The sequence below is a fragment of the Chroicocephalus ridibundus genome, chromosome 2 (assembly GCF_963924245.1).
Source record: "Chroicocephalus ridibundus chromosome 2, bChrRid1.1, whole genome shotgun sequence".
Lineage (NCBI taxonomy): Eukaryota > Metazoa > Chordata > Aves > Charadriiformes > Laridae > Chroicocephalus > Chroicocephalus ridibundus.
Genome location: NC_086285.1, coordinates 137973311 through 137994610, shown reverse-complemented (window position 1 = coordinate 137994610; position 21300 = coordinate 137973311). Strand labels below are relative to the sequence as shown.

The following is a 21300-nucleotide window of genomic DNA, read 5'->3' as shown; positions in this document are numbered from 1 at the left end:
TTAGAGGAACCAATTAGCTGCTGTGTTTGAGATTTCTTCTCATCCTAGCATAGAAGCAGTGCTTATGATGAATTACAAAATCAATGAAATGTTCGCATCTAGTGCGCTGCAGGACAGGACGTCAAATTAAGGGCTGTTTGATGTGCGGTACCAATTACAACTGTGATATTTGGGCTTGATCTTTCAAGATTTGACTGCGGTTAAGTATCCTTGCTCAGACTGTTGACTGCAATGGGACAAGCCATCGTGAGCAGTGATTTCTCATTTGAGCATGGGTTTGCGTGATTGAGCTCCTATTTACCAGGCATTGAAGCCTCGTGATGAATTTCCTTTCCTGCAGAAAAGAAGAGCCATTCTGCTACCTACTGACTTAATAAAGTGTATTTGAGTTGATCTAACAAAATCTCATTTTAATGGAAGAAGTGTCTCAATGTAAGACCAGTTCATCTTTCTGATGACTTGATTGCTTTCGAGTTATTAGCCAAGTTCTGTAACAGTCTTTATAGGTGCTAATACTTGCTTGCAGTTTAATAGCCCTAACTATTGCTAATGTACAGAAAATGTTCAAATCACATCATTGAGAGAGATCCCTAACAAATTTTACAGCAATTTTAATGTGAGGTTTCAGATGTTACTCTTGTTTAATTGAAAGGTGAATGCTATAAAGGCTTTGTCAGTCTGCTGTTTCCAGATGACAGCACTTTCTATGGAATAACTGTAAGTCTCAGAGCACTGATCCCAGCTTTCAGCTTCAGGATTCATAGCTCAAACTCTTCCTTTTTGACCTGGGAGAAGTGTGCATCTGTGGTGTTGTCTGGATTTGTGTCTTCCAAAAAAACCAAACCTGTTTTCAATCAAATCAAATGAGAAAAATGTTCTGAAATAATAGTCACATTCTGCCCGATACTGGAGAAAAGGGGGCCTTTGCTCCTGCTTCTATAAACCAAAAGATTAAGCTTGCTTATAAAGGATTAACGGAGCTCTCTTCTGTTAATTCGTAGTGGTGTAGTCGAAATGCCCGATTCTACATCAGTGGAAAATTCATTATCAATCAATGGGAATTTTGCAGCTGAAGCCAAAGGGATTAGAGACTTGCTGTTGGAAGTGACTAAAGGAGAGAAAGACCTGGATATGCTTGTTGCCACATGGCTGTGGGCCACCAGGGGGGTGCGACCACAAAAAAATGGCAAAGGAGAATCTTCGCTTGCCTAAGGCAAGCTATTTCCAGAGATGTATGAAAAGGTTAGTGCGACTGCAAAGGGCTGTAGAGAAACCTTACCTGGCGTGCTGCTGATAGCCAGGTGTTACTTGTGTCCAAGCTCGAGGATTTCAAAGTGGAAGAGGTACACAGAGAAAGATGACCTGAAGTCCTCTTCAGGGATCGTGCCATGGTGAGAGAGAGTTGATGAGGAGGTCAGATGTGCAATGGGAGCAGGAGTTAGGAAGAGCAGTGGAAGAGGGGCACAGATTTGGGGGTGAGTGGTGCGGAGGCGCACTGGTGCCAACACCATGCTCTCATACCTGCTGCCCCTCAGGGAGGTTGGTTTGGGAGACTGGGGTATAAGGGAGGTGCAAAAATTTGCATGAAGAAATTGCTAAAAGAACTTGCTAAAGAATTTGCTACTGATGGTGTTGAGGGTGTCCTAACAAATTGCATTGCCCATAGAAGTTTCTTCCTTTAATAAGTAATAGCTATTTTTCCTTCTAGTAGAGTGTGTAGACCGGGGTTCAGACTATTAGAGCCTGCAAACTATAAGAAAACCTGCAGTTCCAGATTTACTTTAGAAAGGGATATTCACCCAGCACATTCCAAAATATAATTTCACTTCCTTTTGAAATGCTGTCATAGAGCTTAGTTTAAAACTAGCTCTGATCCAGAGCCTAGTTGGGGAGAAAAGCAAGGTCTCCGTGACCTCTGCTGCAACATTTGGTAGGTACTTTTCCAGGAATGGAAGCTAATAGATCATCACGGAAGACCTATCCAGAGTAAAAATTACACCCTTTACAGTGATTTGGTAAATGTAAATGTATTGTTTTGATCTATTATAATAGGCAAGATTGTGTCATTTAGTTTGGCAATTACAGAGATTAAATTAATTTAATTTTCCTTTACTCTTGTTAAATGCAAAATAATTGAGCCCACATCATGGAAGGTTGGGGCTCTCTTGTTTGTAGCTTCATCATTTATTAATCTCACACATTAGATGAGAGGCTTTATAGATTTGCTTGCCTAAGGAAAAAGAAGAAGAAAATACGCAGAGGCCAAACTAGATATGTGTATTCTGTCTCCCACTTTGAGGTATGTCAAATATTGCCTCATTTTTAGCGCATTTTGTGAAAGGAGACTGGTTTTCTCCCAGAACAATAAATTGTGACCTAATGCTTAAGTAGTCTGGATAAGCTCATATTTGGATAGGCAAGGTCGCTTCTGCAGTTCCTCCCCCTCACGCTCTTCACGTAGGGATATAATGTTGTAACCGGGCAGGCAGAATAAACTACAACTGAGCACGCCGTAAGAAAGCTATGTTTTGGCACTCTCTTGACCATCTTAATTGGCTGTCCTAGTTACGGGAGGAAGCCGTTTGTGATGTGTGCCTTCCTCTAATTTAGCCTTTTCAGAAAATGGTGTTGGCCTAATACAGGCAGCGGTGCAATAACAGCTCAGTGGTGGCAGAAGTGCTCTTCTTTCTTACCTTTACGTAGCTGGAGGGGATTTGAAAATTGGATATTTCTCTCCATCTCTGCAGCTCCAAGTAGCCCCGACGCTGCCAGACGTGGATTAGTGAAATAAATCCCTCACGTTCATAGTGAAGTGGAAAGTATAAAGAGCATTTTCTGCCTTTTTTTCCCCCTTTTTAATGTGTCATTTGCTAGCTGACACAGTGACCTCCATTTCGTGTCTCTTGTGATGTGACTTGTCACAGAGCTTTTCTGGGGGGATTAATTCATCACTCAAGGGAGTAGTAGCATGTGACATTATCCATGTGGACCTGAGGTAAACAGTAACTTACAGACCACCTATAATGAATCTGTACTTCAAATATTATCTGTTAATGCAGTTGGATTTTTCTAACGTGATTTTATTTCCTTTTTATTTTACCTGTTTTCTTAACTATGTGCTTGGTAGTCAAATAAGATGCATACATATAGTCACATTTTGGTGTTGCCAGTGTAGCTGAATTTGGAAAAAACTATTCCTGGCAATTTAGTGTATGAAATTTGCCAGTGCATTGGGAAGTGGTTTTATGCTAGTTATTTAGAAGTATGGTACAACAGTTCAGTTTTCCAGGCTATCTTGGTGGACAGTCTGTCAAATCTTTTAAATCGTTGTTTCAGTCAGTTTTATTGACTGAAGTGAAAGCAAGATTTAATCTTTTTTTTTTTTCCATTCTTAACATGAAGATTTAATTTCATACTCTTCACTTACATTTCAGTATCAATTGTGTATTTTAATCTGTGTGAGTGAACCCTGAAGGCCTTACTCACTTGTGACTCCGTCTTTAATTTTGCCTAACAAGTCCATCTCGTTTCTGGAAAGCACATACACCAGGAATTGATTAGTGTTAACAGTTCGGGAAATTGTAGGGAAAGAAGAGATGTCTGGGTCTGGTTATGGGAGTGTGCTATGGTGTCAGATATGACGAGTTACGATGAATTGATGGATGCTGGTTTCCAGGTGATTCCTGTTATCATCCTCCTCAACAGTTTTGGTTAAAAATAGCTCTAGAGAAGTATTGGAGAAATCAAACTAGCCCGGAAGCAGAGGATTGATTTCCGACCAAAATGGGAGGTCATTATTGCGAGGAAATTAGCTAAATTATTTACTTGCCAAAGCAGGCAGGTAGCCAATAACTCAGCATTTATTTGTTTCCCATTTATTCAGTGCTCAGGCACAGCGTGCACAAGTAATGCCGTGCAGCTTGTTCCTGACCAGCACATCGACACCCGTAGTTGCAGTCTGTGTTGTGCAGCCTCCAGAGGCAGCTTGGGTGGCCTGGGAGGAGAAGTCTGGTCTGTGAAAGAAGTGATGGGACCCCCAAACTCCCACGGGAGTGTGGGAGCCAGCCTTGCTGGAGCTGCCTGGCCGTGTCCTGGTTTCCAGAACCTGCAGAGATGTTGGCAGACCCTGCGCCATGGAGCAGCAGGAGTCCTCTCTTAGGGGTTTTCTGGAGACAGACAACCTGAGGGTTTCATCCGCAGCTGTGGACCACAGAGCCTGGAAGCGCCGGAGTCATCTGGCACCACAGGACATGGCTCCGTGCAGAAGCGAGGTGGCCCGAGGAGCTACTCTGGGATGCCAAAGCCCTGGAGGTTTGGACCTCATGGTCAGCAGTCTGGGAACCTGGAAACCCTTGGTTGGTTTTTGTCGCTTCTTTGCTTCTCCCAGCTGTGGGAATTACTGAAATATTAGTTCTTGGACAGTGGTAAAATTAGCATGAGCTGTCAGTTTTAATCAGCAGTAAATAATATTTTATTCAGGAAATGCAGTAACCAAGAAAACTTGTTTTCACTTGGTTTTCTGAACTAAGCAGAAGTTATACGTTGCAGTGCTGTGATTCCCTGGGAAGGAGAATTTCCAAGACACTGCGGTTTCCGTGTTCCACCCGGCACGATGTGAGCCCTGCTCCACACTGCAGTTGTCTTTTCTATATTAAGTATTAGCCTGTATAATTAATTACACTGATGCTTAAAAAAACCGTCAGCTTTAAACAGAAAGGCTTGCTTTCACTGGACTCCAGAGGAATAAATAAATAAAAAAAAACACCTTCAGGAATTTCTGTGCTTAATCTATCTGTCAATAGGTAGTAATAGATTTTCAGAGGTGTGACTCTGAAATGTTAGTGTTCATTATTTAACAAAAATCACCCTCCTGCAATTCATCAGCAGCTGGCACTTAGAAAGATTGAATTCAGAAAAAATAAGTGTGAAGATTGCTGTAGGAAAATGACCAGAAGCTGAGAGATTTATACCTTTTGAACACCTGGCTACCGGGTTTTATTAACACTCCCGGTACCTGTGGTGCGTATCGGCATCAGCCTGATTTTATGCAGCTAGGAGCAAGCTCTTGCAAAAAAAAAAAAAAAAAAAATTAGTGCTATTGAGTCAGTTGCATGCTAAAGAGCAAGGTTTCGGGTTTCGGTGTCAGGGAGAAGGGCAGTGCTGCTTTCTCTCGCTGTTTCAGTTTAGCGGCAGAGCGGCGTTGTGGCTGAAGGCACACACTGCAAACGTGAACCTTGCCTTTTCCTCACTCTCCTGCGTGATCCTCTAGCGGATTTTTGTCCCTCAGCCTTGGCAGTTCGATACAGGAAAGGGTTAACTTCCAAAAGCATGGTCTGGCAATTCGGTGTGTGTCGAGCTTTAAATTAGGGGATGCTGATACAGTGCGGGTTGTACAGTGGACCTTGCAGGAGGATGTAGCCAACATGGGATGGAGGACCACCGGCTGTTTATCTCCTGACAAGAGTCTGGCTTCTGGCGAGGCAGCTGTACCTGTGGCCAGCCCCAGCTGATCAGTGCTGTGTGCAGGGGATGTCACCTTCGGCCCTGCTACGGAGAGCAACTAGGAGTTATCCCACATCCCAGATCTGAACTTGTGAGTGGTAGGTACCATGAGCAAGGGGAAATGCAGAGTCCTGCCCCTGGGGGGCTGACTGGCTGGAAAGCACCTTCGCAGGAAAGGACTTGGGGTCCTGGTGGACACCAAGTCGAACATGAGCCAGCAGTACGCTCCTGTGGCAAAGGTGAATGCTACCCTGGACTGCACTAGGCAAAGCATTGCCAGAAGGTGGAGGGAGGTGATCCTGCCCCTCTGCTCACCACTGGTGAGGGCACACCTGGAGCGCTGGGTCCAGTTCTGGAATCCCCAGCACAGGAGAGAGACGGACATACTGGAGGGAGTCCCACAAAGGGCCAAGAAGGTGATTGAGGGACTGGGGCATCTTTCCTATGAGGAGAGGCTGAGAGAGCTGGGACTGTTCGGCCTGGAGAAGAAGGGGCTCAGGGAGAATCTCATCAGTGTGTAGAAATACCTAAAGGGAGGGTGGAAAGAGGATATAGCCAGACTCTTTTGAGGAGGCAAGGGGCAATGGGCACACACAGGAGGTTCCCTCTGAACATCAGGAAACACTTTTTCACTGTGAGGGTGACCGAGCGCTGGCACAGGTTTCCCAGGGAGGTTCTGGAGTCTCTCTTGTAGCAGATATTCAAAAGCCACCTGGACATGGTCCTGGGCAACCGGCTCTAGGTGGCCTTGCTTGAGCAGGTGTGTTGGACCAGATGACCTCCAGAGGTCTCTTCCAACATCAGCCCCTCTATAATTCTGTGACGGCACCAACTGCACTCTTAAGCAGCGGTGCTGGATAGGTGGTAGAACCACCTCTGTGCCATCTTCTTTACAGACAGGCTTTTTTTAAGAGAGCCTGTTCTAAAATAACAGTTCTCTAGTTTGTTCTTAAAAAACTTGAGAAAGGTTATCCATTCTCACTGAAAAAAGGGTACCGACATATTCTTGGTACCTTGCATCTGCTTCTCAGTTCACTCCCACTTTTTCACCTCCAGTTTTTAAAACAGAAAAATCTCTTATATGCTCCCTGGATTGTACAGCAGGGACGCAGTATCTGTCATTGTCTCCTGTTCCTGCAGGTTGTGTGTGAAAGAACAGTTACTTCATCCCAGTTCTGGCCACGTATGTGAAAAATAAGGAAAAATCTCATTCTTTGCAGTGACTTGAGCCTGTAAATATTGGACAAATAATATTTATTGTGCAAGCCTCTCGCCTTTTCTAAGTATTTCCTTTCCTATAAAGCCCGGTTCTTACTAGCTCCGTTTCCGAGCCATTGGTAGCTAGCGTTGTGTCCCATGTGCCTCCACGGAATAGCAGACGGGTGCTGAGTTTCACTGTCATACTAATAGGCCTTAAGCGGTATCATATCCAAGACTGAAGGCGGGAGGCTTTTATCAACACAAGCCTACAGAGGGGCCTTTTGTTGTAAACCACAACGGTACGGTGTGCCACTGCGTTTCCTCCTCCTGGCGAGTTAACAGCTGCCTGGAAACAAACCCCTCCAAATACGCTGCTTTTTATGCACGTGGGAGCAGTGGAGCTGTTATCGGTGACCTTAGCCTTCTTGTTTTGGCTTGCAAGCTGATTTTATATTAATTACAGGCATAGCTTTAATCTTTGTCCAATAGGGCAGCAACAGTAGAGTTATCCTTTGACTATTGATGTTCCGTTTGTTTTTATCCCGTGACTCTCTGTTTGCAAAATAAAGACTGAAGCATTTTTCATATAAATTTATTTCCTATTCATGTTTTTTAAAATAAACAAAGAGCCTGATCTTCGATATACTGATGCTGCTTTCTCAGTGTAAATACTGTTGCTGTGGTGCAGTCCTTGGAGACTGTAGGAGGTTTTCCAGGTCAGGGATAAAGTTTTTTGAGGTGAAAGAGGAGCAGTCTTTAAATAAGTTGTTCGATTTTTCCCAAAGGAGAGGGAGTGTTCCCATTTTAGGAGAGGGTGAAATTCAAGGCTTTACACAGGTCCTCCCCAATTAAAGGCATGCACGAGAGCTTAGGTACCGTTTAAGATTTGAGTAAACTTGCAATATCAGAGACTTCAAAAGAGAAACAGCTGCATGTGTGGTAGAGTGGCTAATACCTTAGAGAGCTGCAAAATAAACAAAAGTTTCCTCTTTTAAAATCTGACCTGGGAAGTGGTTGTAGGCTTAGGTAGGAACGAGTTTAACCAAGAGAGATATTCCTTCCTACAGAAAAGAGATTTTGTTCTTTGGTTTGGTCTGTGGTGTGGGAACAAAAAATGCTTGGGAGGATGGGAGTTCGTATGGCATTTTAATTAATTTTAAAAAATATTTAGGAAGGTTCAGAAACAAGCCTCATTGTTAACGAAAAGGTTGCAAAGGTTGACAGGTCACAGTGTACGTGAACAATAGCTATTGAGAAGATTTCCATGATAACAGAAAATGTAGATTTCTTGTCATTTTGGAATTTGCATGTTCGTACCCCGTTGTGGCTTCAGAGGGATTATACATGCAAACCCCTGGTGCAGAGAGAGATGACTGCATGGATAAAGTGACGGTGCTACATTTGCTCTTTATTAAACAAGAGGTATGTTTATTTCTAGTTTTGCTCATGTGAAAAATGTGACACTCCTAAAACTGAGGAGAAATATTCTGGTATTTCCGTCTTTTCATTGCAGCTAATTGATATGAGACAGTGATGCTAGTATCTGTAGCTAATAAGAAACCAAATCAGGTTTGGTTTTTTTTTTCTGTTGTACATTTTATTTGCCTTATACTGCACATGTGGCATGAGCACTGAACTCGAGAATTACACTCCGGTTGCATTTAGGCAAACTTACCATTTGTAATGCAAAGAAAATGCACATCAAGACTCTGAAGAATTTTAGAAAAGGTTTGAATTACGTGTGTACGTATCTATCTTTTAACTTTTAGGGATTTTTAGATACTGAAGTACCTTTCCCACACCTGAAGAATGGCAGACCAGTTGAAAACAGGAGAAAGTCAGGAGGGTGAAAATTAATATCCTTAGGCTCGGCATGGAAGGCTGCTTAAACACATTGTAAAAGTCACATAAGGCATCTGTATTTAAGCAAGCAGAAGCAGTGGTCTGCTGAATGCACAAATTTTAGGAGTTACTTGGACTACAAAGATATCCTTGAGCATATGGGTATCTGCCCCTAATGATTACAACAAAAATAAACCAACCAGACTATGTTGAATTGAATACAAACTGAGCGTGAAAATCTGAAAGGGACTTTGAAGAGCAAAGAGTCTGCAACATAAATGATGAACTGTGTATCTATCTATCAAAAGGTGGATACCTGTAAGAGCACTGGTGGTCACCAGGCAGGACGTTCAGGCAGGTTTTCAAGCCACTTAACAAAGTGGCAGAGCTCTGGCACGGGCTGCCCAGAGAGGTGGTGGAGTCTCCGTCTCTGGAGACATTCAAAACCCGCCTGGACGCATTCCTGTGCAACCTGTTCTTGGTGAACCTGCTCTGGCAGGGGGGTTGGACCAGATGATCTCCAGAGGTCCCTTCCAACCCCTGTCATTCTGTGGCTCTGTGTGATTCTATGACATCACAAAAATGAGAAATGAGATGAATTGTTGGAGAATTTGGGTTGGTGCTGTGTTGGGTAACGAAAATGAGAAGGCATCAGGCTGCTGAGGTACCACAACAGAAGTGCCGAAGGAAGCTGGAGAACTGAATACAGAGGTGTCCCCGTGTGCTGTACAGAGGCAGCGCTGCTGACAGAAAACACACCATGCACATGGATGCCACAGCTGTGATTTGTGAATCTGAGTGCTAGATTTCACTTTTTAAAAAAAAAAAAAAAAGAAATTTTTGGCGGAAAGCAAGTGATGATTTTGCAGAGGCTGTCAGTGACAGTCCTGGGAGGTTTGAGATCCCAGGGGGACAGTTGCCTCTCCTCAGCCCGCTCCAGCTCCCTCCTTTTGGCTTCTGCTGCTTTGCTCCCAGGTGGGTGGGCACAGCAGTCCTCCTGCCTTCCGTTCCTGCTGTCCTGTCTGCAAGCCCCTAACTCACTCCACCGTCTTAAGTCCATCCTCCCCCAAAACTAGCTCATTCTTGATAAGATATTCATCTTCCGCTTCCCTCTGATCTGTGAAAGTGGAGAAAAATAATGGGAGAAATGGGTGCTTGGCCTTTTGGATATTTCATGAGAAGGCTGTATTATTTATAAATAATTTATGACTTTGAAGCTACACACTTTCTCCCCAGGTTATATGTCTTGTATAACCGAACTGTATGATTTACCTTAAATTGCCCATCTGCCATGCATCGTGAATCTCCGTACAGCGCTGTTTCTCCTCTCCTGTACGGCCTTCACTCGTGGAGAAGAGATTTGCATAAAATGATTTCTTCATGTAAATGCGATGGGGCTGCGGCTCCAGCATCTTGTTATAACATATGTACCAATCCCCTTGAATTGGGCTATCGCCTGCCTCGGTAATTGAATCTATTTGTTTGTTGCTGTAGTTTTGGGAATTAGCGGGGAGCAGGATGCACGCACTGACGTGCTTTTATTGCAGTCTTGGTAGCCTTACTTTATCCTCAAGGCTTCCTGAGAAAAAACAACATGCAAGGGTGGGGATGGGGGTCGGTGGTGCTGAAGGGGGCTCCCCGGGGACACCCCGGCTATCTGCGCTGGCCCTGAGCCAGGCAGCCGGGTGTCCCCCCCGAGGGACAACCCGCCCAGGGCCCGCACAACCGGCGTAATTAAAAAGGTGTGTAAGCCAGAGAGATAAGGAGCCCTGCCGCTTGAGTCGGTGTCATTCAGGCTCTGACACGAGGCCTGCCGGGGGTCCGTGAGATGCCGGGGGCTGTGAAGCCCCTGCCCGAGAACGGAGCAACCAAAGCACCTCACAGGCCTTTCCTGCCGCTCTCCGCTCCCAGCAGTCTTAGCCTTGCATTTATACGACACGGAGTAGGTTTTTTTTACCACCAGTCACTGGTTTTGGCTGAACCTCTTCATTCATGGTCTCTCCTCCCTGGGCTCACTTTCAGTGCTCTGTTTGACTTCTCTTTCTATTCTTCCATCTCCTTTTGTAGCCGTCTTGTCCCGGCTTCTGTGATCTTCCCGGCACCTCCTTGTCTCCCTTTTACCTGAAGCATGAATAAATGAGGTAATGAGACACAGGCCGGCCATCCCAATTACTTTGTATACGTATGCATATGTATGCCCTAACCCGTTCCCTTGTCTCTCATTTTTCTGTCCTTTGCTACAGCAGCCTCTGGAGGATGGGATTATCTTTTGGTGTGTATATAGCACGTTGGTGCTGCCGCAGTATGAATAGCATTGACTAATGGTATACATATTTTGAAAAACTAAAGCTGTATTATAATGTGTTCATTTGGGCTAGTAACGCCCAACAGACTGCCATGTAGCCTAGCTTGTCATCACCGTCAATAAAATGTTTTCCTGCATTCAGGGTGTCGTTGCATAGTTTTATATTTTTGAAGTTGGAAGGGAAGATAAAATATAGCTGGTATGGCCTCTAATAATTACTTAATGCTTTTTATACGAATGTTAATGTGTCCTGACTAACGGTTTATAGGAAAGATCTGCTAATTTAGGTAATGGTGATAGTATTTTGATCAGGTGTGTAGTAAATGCAGAACTTGGAGGGTATTTTTTTGAAGGCTTCTCCATCTTTCTATAATTACCAGATAGATAATATGAACTTGCCAGATCCAACATGCTAATGATTGCCTTCCAGCTTTTAGAGAGACAGAAATTATACACTAGCAGTGTCTGAACGAGATTCTGCTTTGGTAGTGTAATAAAACCTACAATACTGTGCTCTCTTGCCATTGTGTAAACATCCATGAATTTGTCCCCAGTCTTTCAATACAGAAAATAATGAAGATGAAGCTAAATTTACCTCAGGAGTACTCAAACGGCTATTGATGGCTTGGGAATGCTGGGTTATCAATAGTAGATGAACTGCTTTGCTGTTGTCTGACACTTTGTAGGGGTGTCTCATGAATCATTTTCGTATAAAAGGTATATGCTCTTCCTGTCCAATTTTGCTCCTTTTAAATTGGTACATTTTTCAAGCTTCGTCTGCAGATTTCCTGAAGCAAGCTCTGTGTGGCTGAGATGCAGGGTATTTTCTTAGCGAGGCGCCTTTTTCTTGAACTGGCTCTGAACTGTGCTGCCTGATTAAAGGCGAGTTTGATAAGATCGTAGCGTGCGATGATCATCTGCTGTGCTCTCTGTTCCACAGGCAACTTAGCGCTGGTCTGTGCTGGGCCATTAGGAGGAAAGTGGAGAGCACTGTGTCTGGGTAATATTCTTAAATATGTCGCGTGCCCTTGGTGCCTTGCAGTTGGGCCTAGACTAATGGGGAAGAGAGCACTTCGCCTGTTGTGCCACTAGCCATTTTATTAGTTGCATCTTGCTGTATCTCACTTTTAAAGGAATAATTTGCAGCCCACGAATCCCTCTGTGGTGAAGAGGGTTCTTTCCAGTATTTATTTTCTTCTAAAATGCAGTCAGTATGGAGGATTACTGCAGAGGAACGTGGAGACCCTTAGTCTTTCATACTTGCTACCGTTACGTTGGGACAGTGTAGGCAAAGGAGCAGCCTGAGGATGAAGAAGGAAAAAAAGCAAAAAGTGGTAGAAGCTGTAGCAACAATATTCCTGAATCTGCAGGAAATCATCTAATTCCTAGTTAACATAAAGCACTCCTAAAATTAGCAGAGCTTTTGAAATCAGTTTCTTTGTTTCGGAAGTAAGCAGTGCAGCCCCAAGGCAAGGAGTGGTGTGAATTTACTGGGATACTGCTACAGAAAGGTCCCTGTAGATAGGAGACCGTAACCTCACCTCTTTGTTTGGCTCAAGAGCTGTGAACCAAATCACACGTTGTTGGAGAGTACGCTGCAGGATGTGGGGAAATTATGGGAGAAAGCTTTTATAAGCTTACTCTGTTTGATTTATTCTGAAAATTCATAAATGAGATATTGCTATTAATAGTGTGTATGTTATACTGTTCAGTGTTCTGAGTAAGAGCTGAGGCTCAAGTTCTACTGCACTTCTTTCAAGGTCCATATAGTAAACTCTTTCTGGATATCTTCTTGTATCATAAGTTTTAGAATCTGTAACAGTTGGACTTCTCTAGCTAAAAACATTGCCTGAGGCTTTAAGGGTGCTTTGGGCACAGAACCCCCAGATCATGGGTAGGTGGAATACCAGGAAATCATGTTTTATGGTTTTGGGTGACTGCTGCTTATTCTCTTGCCTTTCCTATCTCCCCACCATCCTAGACCTTCCCTTCAACTTGCTCTAGCCAATTATATGAAATTAGACTTTATTGGAATGCCCGCGTCAGGCAGCGGTGAAGTCTCCCACACATACTTTCTCCAGAAGCTAAGAGGCTGCTGTTGACATCTAAGTGTATTGCTGAGTTACTTTAAAAACTGCTTCCGTACTGGGTCATGGGAAAGGTTTTCAACGCAGTATTTTACCCTCATGCATCTATAACTCTAGCAGCAGCAGTACTTCTGCAGCTTTTTCAATAAAGAAATAAATCTCACAGTCATTTTTCCTGGGCTCTGCACACCAGTTCCATGAATTAAAATACACAAAGAGTGTACAGCGTAAGAGGGGTGGTTGTGTACCTACCAGTTACCATGGAAATAATTAAGGGCATGCTTAGACTAGTGGACTCAGCAGAGACTTGGGGTTGTTCAGCCTGGAGAAGAGAAGGCTCTGAGGAGACCTTATAGCAGCCTTCCAGTACCTGACGGGGGCCTACGGGAAGGATGGGGAGGGACTCTTTATCAGGGAGTGTAATGATAGGACGAGGGATAATGGTTTCAAACTGAAAGAGGGTAGATTTAGATTGGATATCAGGAAGAAATCCTTTACTGTGAGGGTGGTGAGGCACTGGAACAGGCTGCCCAGGGAGGTTGTGGATGCCCCATCCCTGAAGGTGTTCAAGGCCAGGCTGGATGGGGCTTTGAGCAGCCTGGTCTAGTGGGAGGTGTCCCTGCCCATGGCAGGGGGGTGGAACTAGGTGATCTTTACGGTCCCTTCCAACCCGAACCATTCTATGATTAGTGTCCCCCCTCTTCTTGTCTCTCTCTCTGTCCCTTGCAGCATGGTTTCTGCAGGAACAGCAGCTGGCTGTGGGGTTCAAGGGGAGCCCCCCACATCCCTGCTTTGCTTGGCAGCCCCTGGAAACCTGGGTGGGCTGTAGTGACAAGAACGCCTGAGTATTTCTGGCTGTTTTCGGACCTTTGTTTACTTCAGTGGGTGTTTTTTTTTTCTCCTTCCACCACAAGCACCAAAAAGATCTGGTCAACCATCTTGCTTGCCTCTCACGCAGTTTGCCAGCCTTGTCCCAGTCTCGTGCAGCAGAACCTGAGGGTCATTTATTCTACCCCCATGGTTATACCTGTTGAGGACTAGCCGTGCTGGAGGCAGTGCAAGGATGGGAGGCATCAACACCCTGCAGAGCTGTAGCTGACTCCTCACGGCCGCCGGCAGACACTGGGTGGGAGAGATTACAGGGCAGGCTTGTCTGATTTTCCACCAGGAGTATGGACTCCCTGTGGCAGACCCTTGAGCCACTGGCATGTCTACGAAAGACATTTTGAACAAAATCCACAGCTCGTGTGAATTGGTATAGTATCCTTAGCAGGTACAGAGCATTATCGTTTTATAGTTTGGAAGAACTATACTGTAGTATCAGTCCATTTTATCTCTCTCCTGTTTTGTGCTATTGGTGCCAGCAAAGCTGAGAAATGAGGTAAAGCAAAAGATATGTTCTGGCTAAATTGTTCACAAAGTGTATCTTTTATTGTGGCTATATACCTGCACTCCTTCATGGACTTGGCTCTGGAGGAGAGTATGCTTTAGTGGTACAGACTCTTCTGCATAGTTCTGCCAAATGATGGTTGCTTTTGGCCTTCTCCTTTTGACTAGACCCGTTTCTTCCTTCTCCTACGTTGTTTGTCTTTTCTTAAGCTTTTTCTTGCCTCTTTTCCTCACTTTTACAGCTCTCCTAGATATATTTCCCTCCACAGCCACTCTTCCTATCTAGCAATCTGTCCATTTTCTCTTTTTGCCCGAATGGACATACATTTCTTTCCTTTCACTTGACACCCCATTGTTGCCAGCGTCCCATGCAACTCTTGGGTCTCTGTTACTGCAGTCTCAGTGCTGTGAACTCCTCTCTCTGCCAAGCCACCGCTGCTCTCCCTTTACACCAGCTGCATGTTGGATGGATCTCAGATCACCCTGTTCTCATCTAAATAGTGCCTGATCTCACTCTCCATTTTCACCCTTTTTTTTTCCTCCTTAGCTTTTGCTTGGAGCCACTGACTCTGTCACCCTCCTTCCTCACTACTCTCTGGCCCTCCTTCACCCTGCTTTTCTCTCTGACTTCCCAGCCAAATTTCCTTGCCTGTGCTCATCCCTCATCTTCCCCACCTATCTCTCAGTCCCAGTTTTCCTCTCTTTCTTACTCTTCTGTTTCCTTACTTTTGTTCCCCTTTTCACAGGATTACGCCTTTCCCATTTCAGAAGGCAGTAAAAAGCATCTCTCAGACATGAAGTTTTTTCCTAGATCGTGGCAAGTCCCTGCTTCAAAGAGTAGAGATACTAGAGCTTCTCAGAGAAAAAGGATGCCAAGACCTTTTAACTTGGGCCGTGACACGTACTTTTCTTTGGCTTTATTTTCAGCAACATGTGCATCGTTTTAATGGAGATAGATACCCAAAATGACATTTAGCAAGAGGCTGTGTTTTTTAAACAGTTGAAAGTGGCTCTGGAAAGGGGGATGTGCCAGACAGCTGTAATAAGCAGCACTGCTGCCGGCCTCACCTCTGGTACTTACCATCAGGAAATGCCATTACAGTCCTCCAAATCCTTTTTCTCAATGTGTTGGCAAATATGTAGTCTTGGGATGATTAAATGTGATTCTGCAAATTTTACAAAGCTCCCAGCAGAGTCAGTTGCCCGAGGAGGAGGATGCGTGAGTAGTGAACTGCCGCCGGCCTTGGTGGCTTGTAAGAGTCAGTTGGGGAGTGAGCGCCCCACTTTGGAGTTGGACATTGTTTGGGAGTCCCTTGATGGTAGGACTGCATGTGTGGGTGTACATATAAATATTTATTTATTTATTTATTTATTTTATATATATATCTCCTAATCATCCTTGCTCCAAGACTAGTTCTATATATGTAAATAACAAAAAATAAAAGAAACCTCACAAATTACAGGAGCCTGTATCACCGTAGCCTTCCCATTTTATGGAAGGGTCAGACCGGGATGCTGATATCCAGAAGAGGGTTGGCAATACTGAAAAAAAAAATCACAATTCAGCATTCACAATGTTGAAATTGATTTTTGGATTTTTAATGGATAAACTCCGTCAACCTTGGATTGTACAAGGTCTGTCTATCTGTCATGTTGTACTTTTTCTGAGATTGTAAAAGGAAGACATGATCCCCAGTGAGTTAATAAGAATAATTCTTTCATGCTGGGGGAAAAAAAAGTGAAAAGAAAAATGAGCTGCATAAGATTTGCATGTGACATTTAAAGTCTAAATCTGAGTTTGTCTGAGTAATTTATCTTTAGGTATTTGCAGGAGGGAGAGTAGGAGAATATGAATGAGTGCATCTCAGTTATGTTTGAGCTTTCTGATAGATGAAGAGAATTTTTGGTGACTCCATCTGGCTGGAAGGTCTATCTGTGTGATCTCTTCTCCAGCAGATGGAAGATAACACTAGGAGGAGTCCTTTGATTATCAAAGCATGGGAATTACTCCAGTGCAGTATCACCCTGAGACACCACTTTCTTTCAGAGTGACAGGTGATGTTTCTGGGATGTTAGAGAGAGATGATTTCCCCCTGCTGCACTGAACATGTGTACACCAGATTTTCTTTGGCAATATTAAACCTATCCACCTTCTGTATCTGTTGCTGGTGAGGAGAGAAATGAAAATACAGAGTATCCGTGTAGAGAACATAGCAAGTACAAAGGGATCAAAGGAAAAGGATGTGTTTATCAACTTCATTAATATTTCTTTTACAATCTGCTTGGATTCTTGGAGTTGTTATGAACTACTTTTTGAAACATGTAAAAGATGATTAGGCTGACATTACTTGAAGTCATCCCTGAATGTAGAGGTCCTTTTTCAAAGAGCATAGCAATTTTTATTTCCCCTACTGTTGGCTTTGTGCTTGCACATGTTTGCAGTATCCCATTGAGCAACCTCACATTTCTGTCAAGACTTCCCTTTGCAACCTGCAGCGTTGCATGTGAATCTACCAGCAGTCCTGCATCCAGACCTTCCTTTAATTTCTAGGAATAAGATTCGGCTTATTCTTGTGAGTATGAGAAGTTAACTAGTGGAGCCAACATCAGCCTTCTGTGAATTACCTACTCCTTTGGCATGGTACCTGTTGTGTAACCATCAGAAAGCAGCTACGCGTGCCAGTCCTCGCTCGGAGGGAGAACAAGAAAGGACCGTGCAGCCATGGGCATCGTGGTTCAGCGGGGTTTCCTCTGGAGTCTGGGGAAATGTGGGCCAGGGTAGACAGTCTCTACCCTTTTCTGCACTGGAGCATGTTCTAGTCCATAGGAGGAGGATCCACCTGCCGCATGGCACTTTTGGGGGATTGCTGCGTTTCCAACAGGCGAGACTGGAGCACTGTGTTTATTCTTTAGCTCGTGCTTGTTTCTCATCTGCTTTTCCCCACAGTTGCACATCACATAGAGTCACTCGAAATACAGCTGTTTTCACCAGCTGCTTGCTGGTGAAAAGGCTGAAAGGAATGTCCTCCCCGGAGTGGCTAAGGACTTTAGGCTTGTCTGGTTTGGAGAAAAGGAGGCTGAGGGGCGACCTCATTTCTTTACATTTCTTTACAGAGGAGTTGGTCAAACACTGGAACAGGCTTCCTAGAGAGGTGATTGATGCCCCAAGCTTGTCAGTGATTAGGGCATTTGGACAATGCCCTTAATAACATGTTTTAACTTGGGGTCAACCCTGAAGTGGTCAGGCAGTTGGACTAGATGATTGTTGTAGGTCCTTTCCAACTGAACTAATATTTTACAGCCTAGACATTGGCTGTGTAGTGGAATTCACCTGTGCTAATGATACACAGAAGATCATGAGATTAACAAAAGCCGCGCATCTGAGAGCACATTTGCCTCGGTCACCACTCGCCTTGCTCTGGAGGAGGTTAGGAGAAAGTCATTTGAGCCCTTTCTTACATGCAGACTGTGCCTTTCCCAGTTTATCCATGCTTATCGTTGCAGATCAGGATAGAGGGTTAGTGGTCTAAGTTACACCTCCGTCCAAATTCATCAAGATGGGTAGACGTCATCTTTGTTTATAGGAAATACTTATGGTAGGGTGTCTCACTGTCTATCCATATGGGTCGTTTTGTATGAACCTGCCCCTTTTACCATATAACTACTGCAGCTTCGCCTGTCACGTTAACTTATGTTTGTACAAGCAGTTAGTGCTTTGTTCTTCAGAAACTAGGGTCAGATGAGGAATAGTCAGGTTTTGGGCAGGGTTTCTAAAGTGAGATGAAGAATTACTTTCTGTGGAGCTTCCCTGCATAGTTCACAGGTACATAGAACCATAGAATGCTTTGGGTTGGAAGGGACCTGAAAGATCATCTGGTTCCAACCCCTCTGGCATGGGCAGGGACACCTCCCACTAGACCAGGTTGCTCGAAGCCCCATCCAATGTGGCCTTGAACACTTCCAGGGAAGTGTGTCTTTCTGTCTGTCCTGTCATCGCCTCTTTCGTTTCACCTCTTGCTCAATTCTGGTTTTCAACATGAAATTCTTAATCATAGCTCATATCATATCTTCAGGAAATGCCATTATAGTAATCTCACTGTTGGTGTTTTTGCTGTCTTTTGGTGCTCGCCAGCACGAAACAATACGGAGAGGACACTGTAAACATCTGAGGTTCCAAATGTCAAACCTCAAGGTCCTGTTACAAAGAAGTTAGGAGAATAGCTGGGTTACTCTACAAGCTTTGAATAAAGTGAACATGTTTACTGCTTCTGAAATATTTTCTTTGTTTTAATTTAATATTTATAAAACTTTTCCTGCCTTAAGTAACTTTTGTAAACTTAGTTTTCTATTAATACCCTATCATGGCTGTTAGTAATTGGCATGTGATTAACACATTTAATGGAGTTTCAGTCTTGAATGTGATTCCTTTGGCACTCTTTCTGATTTTTTCTCTTTGCTATTCATGTTGGCCACCTGAGACACTTTCTGATTTTTTTTTGGCATAGCATTAATTTTGATTTCATAGTTGATAGCATTATTATTTTATCAAATAACTGGATAAATTGTTATAGCAAGACTGCAGCAGCAGCCAAAGCACTGGTGCTTTCTAATGGCGCACTTTACCTCTGCTCTATTATCACTGCCCATTTCATTATTTGCAAGTTGATTACAGCTGCATTTCTCAAGGGCTATGAAATATTCAGCAGCCCGGACTAGCCTGGGGAGAATCGCAGTCTTTGCAGCCGAACACCTGCCCTCAAAGGCAAAGAGGAACCAAAAAGTTCTTGCGTTTTAGAACTGATGGGGAAATTCCTTCTCGGCTTTAGCTTTCCCACAGCGCTGACCTAGAGGTGCACGGTAATTCAAAAATGCCACTTTACTTATGCTTTTCATTGGATGGGGGTAAGAATAAGAATAAAAATAAATATACAACTAATGCATTTCTGCTACACTTGCCTGGCTGCAGCAAAGAAGGCAAGAAATGTTGGTATAATTGGTTGCCTGTGTGTCAGTGTGAAGCAATTGGCATTCTGGGTGGAGTTGGGAAAAGAGCTCTCCGTTAAGGGCGAAAATTAACACTACCGGTTATGTTCTCACACTTTCTCTCTGGAGGACTAGCCAGCAATGATTGACTGAAATCTGCAATATTTTACCAAGCAGGAAACAGATAAGATTTTTATAAACAGGATACTTCATCATTAAAGTAAAGAAACAATTGCTTTGACCTTGACACTGAATGAGTAAGGCCAGCATTGTGATAATTGAGAATGTAGCTAAGCAACAGTTCTCCAGGAGCTTGCACTGCTTTATTTTTAGTAGACTACACCAGTAAGGGGGGGGGGGGGGTGGTGAATGAGCAAAGCAACTGGTTAATGCTTACAAAAAAGAAATTATTTCTGTCTTTGTGCAAAAAGTTTGAGTTGTAATATGCGCTTATACCGATTTTAATTTCGGTTTATGTCAAAAGAAAGTAATTGAATCAGTATATCCTTCTGTGGTCTGAGCCGGCAGATAGCCTGACAGTATTCCTGATTTCTTAAGCTGCTTTAGAGACTTGAGTCTCTTCTGAAAATTAATGGTGTAGAAGAAATGGCATATTCCTTCAGAATTACCATATTTTATATCTATTTCTGCTTACTTTGGCAGTAATTAGGTTTCCTAATTTTACTGGTTAGCAGTGTACAGCCTAATTTATTTGACAAGTTGGACAGTAATTTTAACTAAATTAATTTGGAAAGTCCTTTAAATAAGTTCTTGCAACCATTTTCTGTAGATATGCTCTAACTTTGGTTTAAACTAGTCTTACAATAGTATAGGAGGCCTGTTCCCTACAAAGTTAATGATGTAAGACCCTCTAAATCTGAAATAAACATTCAGGTAAAGGAAAGCACTTTGTCCTAGCTAAGTCAATTTACAAACCAAGTTAGTTTAATTTTTCACTTGGGCAATCTTAAAAAAAAAAGTCAGTCTGAGAAATTCAACATTTTTATTATGTAGGCATTGCAGGATTGATTGCAATCACATGGCCACTTCGTTATCCCATAACCAAAAGTATATGTTGGAAGGCTGGTGCTAACGGAAAGTTTGCAACCTCCTTACCTCTCTCTGTTCCTGGTAAATCTCTCATCGCTGACTTGGATGCTCTTTCTTTAGATACCAAACCAATACAATTACTAAGTAACAATGAGTTTCTGCTCATAAAACTTGAGCAGTTGCAGAAATCTCTCTAAAGCTACTGTCGCTGCACGGGTATAAAGTACCCTAACTTAACATACAGGAGCCTTTAATTCTGATTTGATCTATGAAATCCATATTATGGCGACATTACATAGGTTGAGAATAAAAATGCCCTAATTCTCAGCCTAACTTCTTTATCAGATCTTTGAAAGTCAGAAGATAGTAAACAGACAAAAATAATAGAAAGAGGTTTAAAAACGGTATTAGTTACTCTCAAGTCTTTTAAATACAGGAAGGAAACCTTTTTCTGAAGTACTTTTCTCTGGATATGATTTTAAATTTGAAGAAACAGTAGATAATGTATATTGTCTGTTATATTCTCATAGTGTGGCATCATTGAATTCAGAATTGTGAATTCTTCTTTCTTTCTTTTTTTTTTTTTTTTTTTCCTAGGAGGAAACGTTTGTCAATACTGTATATCACTTGAACATCAGTCTCTCCAGAGACTCCAAGGTAATTATTTATGCAACTGCTTTTTGTTTCCTGTTGTGGTCAGCTTGGCTTTAGTTCAGTTTCGTGAAGACCCCTGTAATTTATGAAAATGCCAGTGCTAAGCAATTAAACCGGGTAGCAGTAGTGTTACAAGTAGCTTTTACAGAAGCTGTTGTTTACAGCTTCATGATCCATGATGTACTGTGTGAGGTGCCTCTGTGTGTGTGTGTATGTGTCTAAAATAAAGACGTGATAAATTTTGAAAATGCAGTTGTTGTTCTCATGTCCTAAAAAGCAGCAGTACCA

At 43.2% G+C, this 21300-nt stretch overlaps 1 protein-coding gene across 3 annotated transcripts in view; it reads left to right on the top strand.

The window, feature by feature from the left end:
- PAG1 (phosphoprotein membrane anchor with glycosphingolipid microdomains 1) overlaps positions 1-21300 on the top strand; it is a 117111-nt gene that overhangs the window by 7171 nt on the left and 88640 nt on the right. For all 3 annotated transcript variants that reach the window (XM_063327112.1, XM_063327107.1, XM_063327111.1), the window contains exon 2: positions 20956-21015. The gene's annotated coding sequence lies outside the window, so the exon portion shown is untranslated. The remainder of the gene's footprint in view (positions 1-20955; positions 21016-21300) is intronic.